The sequence below is a fragment of the Marmota flaviventris genome, chromosome 6 (genome assembly GCF_047511675.1).
Source record: "Marmota flaviventris isolate mMarFla1 chromosome 6, mMarFla1.hap1, whole genome shotgun sequence".
Lineage (NCBI taxonomy): Eukaryota > Metazoa > Chordata > Mammalia > Rodentia > Sciuridae > Marmota > Marmota flaviventris.
In genome coordinates this window covers 127,947,221-127,954,361 of record NC_092503.1, presented here as the reverse complement: position 1 = coordinate 127,954,361, position 7,141 = coordinate 127,947,221, and positions in this window count along the sequence as shown.

Genomic DNA, 7,141 nt, shown 5'->3' with positions numbered 1-7,141 from the left:
AACAGTTTAATTTTTCCGGATCCCTTTGGTGGGCACGCCCCCAGAAACTGGCGGCTAAGATCTTGGGTGTCGCCGCTGGTGTTAAGGGGAGGTGGGGATCGGGAATCCCCTCTGCTTCCCTACAGACACACCTCCGGAGAGATTCCCGAGGTTTCCTGGCTGCTTGTATCTGGAGGGGGTGGGAGTCACACACCTGCTAACGTGGATTCTGCTGGGAAGGAATTCCGTCGGCGGAACTCCGGTGATGTCACCTCTCTGCTATGGTGGGCCCCAGGCTCCTTGCTGGAGTGTCCGAAGGGAGGGGTGGGACTGGTCTGTCTCTGGTTGGTTTTAGCTCCCGGTTCGCTATTTCATGAAGGCTTGGCGAGAGACCTCTTCCTAGAGTCCCTGCACCGCTCCTGCTGCGCTGCGCCTCGGAGGCTATCCGCCCAGACGCGGGGGCCGCGTGCAGGCAGCCGACAGTCGCCGAGTCACGCGGGCAGCGGCTGGCGGGTCTGGACCTCTGCGCTGCGTGGCGGAGATTCACTCGTCTGGGGCAAACTGTCACCTCCAAAAATCCTATCAATTCCCGCCCGGTCTCTCTTTAGTGGAATTTTGCTAGGAGTTTCTCAGCAGGTCGAATCTAAGCATATCAGTGTGTCTCTCTGACCCCGTTATTGAGGAGGTACTGAAAGCGCTGCCTCCCCACTCGCCGCCATGTTGGATCCCCCAAATATGTATCTTCATTAAGCTTATATTTCTGGTGAAAAATTGCTAAGAATTCTATATTGTGCCTATTTCTTTTGTTTCCTTGCATGTAAACTTATAGGATGTGCTAGAATTCCCCCAAGGGACCCTGCTTCCTTACTCTTTTAATTAAAATTACCTTAGATTCCTCCATGGAGTTTTTGCTCTGATCTTCAATGTTCTGATCGTACTGTTTACTTTATGCACTCGGGTCCCCAAGGCAGATGGTGACCGGGTCCCTCCAGTCCTGGCCACACGCTTGGCATGACTCGCTGACCTCCTGAGGATCTACCGGTACCCGAGCTGGTGAGGACTCCGGCTATGCAGGGTCACCTGGGGATCCCGTAAGAAGACTCCAGAGCAGTCTATCCCAGAGGAATTAGCAGAGCAAATTTCTGGGGACAGAGCTCTCTATGAAAATGCTTATTAAATACAGTTAGTTACTATTGAACTGAAGTCAGAGCAAAAGTGTCTTTGTAATATGTGCTCTGAAATAAAAACATATGATTTCCCAATATATGAAACATAAATTTTGAATAAGATGCAATTAATAACAAATGAATTAATAAATGATATAACAGTATATTGTTAGAGTAGAACTTTTTTTAAAAAATATTCTGGGAAATTTAACAAGAAACTATTGAATATTCTACTTCATTAATTCTCAGATATGTCACACATTATTTAATTATTTTTTAATTTAAACAGTAAAGAGGCTCAAAAAAAAAAAAAAAAAAAACTTTGGGTAAATAAAAAGCAAATATTCCAATTGTTACCAGGTCATATCACCCCTCAATTCTCATTTTCATGAGAAATATTTTGATATAGAGATCCAATCAAATAAGCAAAATGAGTTTTTAAATTAAAATGGAAGTATGATCCACATAGAGTGAACCACTTCCCAGAGAGAACATGGCTTTGGGTTTTCAATGTTATAGGTTTATATTTGGTCTGCCTACCTCTGTCCTCAAGCCAAATACTTAAAGTATTTGGTATAGTTACTGTGGTCTGTGCCATGTATCAGTGTGCCTGCACTGGTTTTGCAGTATGGTTGGTTCCCATAAACAGTGAGACATCATATTAGGTAAAATAAGCCATCCATAGAAAGACAAGTACTGCAGGAGATCTCTGAGATGTGTGAAGCCTAAAAAGGTTGGTCTCATAAAAGTAGATGGTAAAATTGCAGTTACCATCTACTAGTTAGATGGTAAAATTGCAGTGTGGTGGTTTGACAGACAGGGTTGTGGGCATGTTGGTCAAAGGATGTGGGGACAAGTGCATGGAGTACTGCATACATGACATATGTTAAGAATGTCTGAGTGGCAGGCCATTCCCCTTGTGCTAGGAGCATGAGCAAAGACTGCTTACCCTGTAGGCATAGCCCTGGGCATGAGGCCATATTTTGCAGTCCCTATGCTTGCTCCATGGCCCACTCCTCAATTGGTCACTGCAAAGACAGTTAGCAGACATTGCATTGGTGGCTGCCTGTAATCTGCTTAGCTACTGCCCGAGGATCCATGGTAATTGCACAATAAAATCAGACCTGCTTCCTGCTTGGTCTCTGGAGGTCTTGATTAGCGACTCCACAGCCACACTCTCCTCTACCCTGTTCTGTGGACCTCCTCACTGGATGAGAGAAAGTTCATGCAGCTGGCACCTGAGCAGAGACCTGACCTAAGCCTATAAGACAATGTGTGGCCCCTCACAGAGCATTGAGGAAGGGGAAATGGGGATGGGGAACCTACCGAGTTCCACCAAAGACTCACAGTTGCAAGTACTGTATACTCTCTTAGATACTAGAGGTTTAATCCTGAATAAGAGAGAAACCCAGAAGTTCTGGGATGTTGTGATTGATACCAATCCATGGATAAGTGCTGCTGATGTTTTTGATCTCAGGATATGGGACAAGATAATGGCAAATGCATAGCAAGCTGAAGTGAGACAGGGGTATATTTTACCACTACTTTTTTTTCCTATTGTGATGGCCATTCAGCAACGTTTAGGGGGCCCTGCAACAGACCATTGTCATATAATGATGGTCCTGAGTGAGGATGAGGCTGTGAAAGACAGGCAAAGAAAAAAAGCAGGGATGACAATCTACCCCAAATCAAGCAACTGCAGCAGGCACAGGAAAGTGGGGTTGAGAATCTACTTCAAAGCAAGCAACCACAACAGGTGCAGGAGAGAGAGAGCAGGAAATAATACTGCTAACCTTCATGGTACAGGAAGAGGTGACCACAAATAGTGCAGGTGTGCCTTCTACTGACAGGCAAAGATGTCTTTCCCTGAGTCATTGGCAACTGCTTCCTTATGAGGCAATGCCAAAGCCAGTTATGGACTATGATAGCTTAGAGATGACCAGGCCACCAGACAGGCCCAAGCCATGGTCTCCCAGAAACCCATTCCAGGAGGCCAGAGATCCTTTTGAAGATCTATGTAAGATATTAGGTGAAAATTGGGGTAAGGGAATACAAGCTTTCCCAGTCAACATGGCCCCAACACCACAGTGCCCTGACACTTGGTATATATATGCATTGGGTACCCTGAGGGAGTTAAAGAAGGCAGTAAAAGAGGATGCCATTTGCAGAGCACTCAGTCGTGAGCTTAATTGCCCTCAAGACTGGAAAGACCTAGCCAAAGTTGCTCTTTATCCCGCAACAGTTTTGAAGTGAAAGGCATTTTTATATAATGAATATGAATAGCAGGGGGATGTAACCACACCACAAATGTTAACCTCCCAGCTGAATGCTTACAGGGAAAAGGAATATACAGTTCCCCAGTGGTACAGGATACAGGCTCACCAAATCATTTTGATCAAATGTGGCTCTGTGCTCTGAGAGCCTGGAGGAAATTACCAGCTGGGGGAGGTATAGTTTCTATACAGAGCTTAAGGCAGAAAGCCACTGAGGACTTGCCACAGATTATTGACAGAGTAAACAAGGTGGTAGAAGGGAAGGTGTCTCATGAAGGAACCAGGATGGCCCTAGCCAAGGAATTGATCTGGTGCAGACTAAATATGGAACACAGAGCAGCAGTGGCACCAGTATGCAATGGCACACCAGATGACTGGAGTTTGGCCACCCAGGATATAGGGACAAAAGCAGCTCAAGCCTCTCTGCTGGCCTCAAGCATGGAAGTTGCATAAAAGCAAGACTAAGGAGGCTTGCAGATAGCTAGTCAGGGACTGAAAAAAATGTGTAACTTTTCTCCCCATTGGCCCTTTACAACGTGCTGGAGTGAGTCCCCGAGAGTTAAAATCTAATGCTGTATGGCAAATGGATGTCACTCACTAGGCAACTTTTGGAAATTTAAAATATATTCATGTAGTCACTGATATCTGTTCAGGCTATGTAATGACCACAGCCTCCACAGGAAAAAACCACAAAAAAGGTCATCTCCCATCTACTTAAATGTTTTGGAAATATGGATGTTCCCATGTCTATTTAAACTGACAATGGGTCAGCCTATAATAGCAAGACATTTCAAGTAGTTTGCAATGATTGGGATATATAGCACTTAACTGGGATCCCCTACAACCCTTGGACTCAAAGCATCATAGAAAGAACACACAAGGAATTAAAGACCATGCTACAAAATAGAGGGGGGAAACTATGCCAAGTCCCCTAACTATGCCTTGAACAAAACCTTATTTGCTTTAAATTTTCTTTCAATTTCAAAGTTTTCTATAAAAATAGCAGTCCATAAGCATTGGGCCCCTCAACAGAGCCCTCCCACCAACCTATGGTCTCATGGAAGGATCCCAAAACAAATGCATGAGATGGTCAGGGGCCCCTCCTAACCTTGGGAGGAGGGTTTACATATGTTAACAGGAGCCTCACCCCATCAGGGTTACTGCCAGAAAGTCAAGTCCTGGACACCCAGGACCACTAACCAAGAAGATGAAGGAACTAACTGTGGAGGAGAAACCTTATGAGCAAAGGACTCAACAGTGCAAATTGACCTCATGTAAAGTAACCTGGGGTCATCTTAAAAATCTTGTTGACCAAGCCACCATATTGGCTCCTTTGCCTGGTGGCAACCCTATCCCTGGGCCTATGATGATGGTCCTAGTGTGTGCAGTGCTCACTGCTAACAGTGAAGCCTCTCTTCAGGTATATTGGGTTTTGGCCACTATACCATACTTTCTGGCTATTGCTAGTTGAGAAGAGGCTTTACCTAAGCTCTTTTCCAATAATTGCAACCTTATTGATCCTGAGTTATCTATCCAGGAGGCAATGGTACTCGGGAATACCAGCATTTTCATACCTACTTTGCCCATTTGTTTCGCCATAGTTGATGATGAGACCTACAATCAGGACAGTCCTCTCTGTTTTGCTCTTGTCAATAAAACTATTGTAGATAACTATAATAAGTTATATGTTGGGCTATCTCTCACTATTCTGAGTTATAGTTAATGCTACCTATAGCCATAGAGTCCCACATGGCAAATGCAAGAAACCCTGCTGCCAACATGCCCAACAATGCTTTTTGGAAAGCCCCCCAGATAATGATAGCATCCCATGGAATCAATGTGTCACTGTCATACCTTGTCTTCTTGATAAGAGGAATTTCTCTGGGGAAGAACAACATCTATGGGCCTGGGTGGGTGCAATTCCCTGGAATGTAATGTGCCCCCAAACCACATGGGCTACTGCAGTAACTGCTACACAGAACAAGCCGCTTATGCAAGAAATCAGTATGGCATGATGGGTATCATGCCAATATTGCTACCTGTTAGACCCATCAAATGGGCAGGAGCAGGCTAGATGAATGGGTCAATATTAAGTCTAGATCTTGACCATGGATTTGCCTTTGTGCCAAATTATACCCATACCCACCATGGACAAGCTTGCGTTACACCACCCTTTGCCATGCTAATAATCAATGATACTGATAGTATAAGTGTCACTCATACAGAGATCCCCTGTACAGTCAATACATCCTGCTGGCTCACAAATTGTCTAACCCCTGCTATGAAAGATAAATATATATTTATCCTCAGAGTGCCCCCAGCAATCTGACTTCCAGTGAACCTGTCCAGAGAGTGGAGGAGTCCATGGGACGTGGAGATGAAGAATCTTCTGAATGAGATCCTCCACTGGACAAGTCATGCAATTAGCCTCATCATCACTGGGATTATTGCCCTCGTAGCCACCATTGCTGCCACAGTCACTGTGGCTGCTTCACTCACTCAGAGTATCCAGACTGCTCAGACTGTAAACAATTTGTCTACTGCCATGGCAGAAGCCTTTGCTGTTCAAAATGACTTAAATAAACTGTCCAAAGCCACTATTTTAGTCATTAAACAAGAACTAGGCCTCCACCAGGAACAACTAGATAAACTGTTTATGTTATCAGGGCTCACTTGTGACCCTGAATTTTATAGTATTTGTGTTACCCAATATGTTGTTCTTCTCCAGTTTTTCTCAGTATATTAAGGGCATTTGGGATGCTAACTATGTTATGACTATTCATAACTTTACGAAGGCAATTGTCAAAATCAATAAGACTAAGGTGTCTATCCTTCTAGGGATTGAGTGAACATTGGAAAAACCTGATAGCCAAATTAACTAATCCTTATAATGCTAAACCCTGGCCCTACTGTTTATAATAGGATAATATTTTCTTGTGTTGTGAGATGCTTGTGTAGCCATGTGAAGGCCACCAAACAGAAAACAGCAATGCTGGCTGAAGTCCTTGCAGCACAGTCAGAGGGGGAAGATGTGGGGACAAGTGCATGGAGTATTGCATACATAGCATATGTTAAGTGTGTCTGAGTGGCAAACCACTCCCCTGTGCTAGGCATGTGAGTGGTAAACCACTTAAGCCAAAGGCACAACCCTCGCCCTGGGTGAGGCTGCGTGTTGCAGTCTTGTGCTTGCTCCACAGCTGCCTCTGTGACTGGTCGCTGCAAGGAAAGTTAGCAGAAATTGCATTGGTGGCTGCCTGTCATCTGCTTAGCTACTGCCTTAATTAATTTCATTTTGTCACATATGGATTTTCAGTTTTCCTAGAACCATTTTTTGAAGAGGCTATCCTTTCTCCAATGCATGTTTTTGACGCCTTTGTCTAATATAATTATAATTTTGTGGATTAGTCTCTATGTCCTCTATTCTGTACCATTGGTCTGCCCATCTGTTTTGGTGCCAATACCATGCTGTTTTTGTTACTATTGCTCTGTAGTATAGCTTAAGGTCTGGTATAGTGATGTCACCTGCTTCACTCTTCCTGTTAAGAATTCTTCAGCTATTCTGGAAAAATAAGAGTATTTTTCCAGAAAAATTTCATGATTGCTTTTTCTATTTCTATGAGGAATGCCATTGGAATTTTGATCATAATTGCATTAAATCAGTATAGTGCTTTCGGTAGTATGGTCATTTTTATAATACTAATTTTGCCTATCCAAGATCAAGGT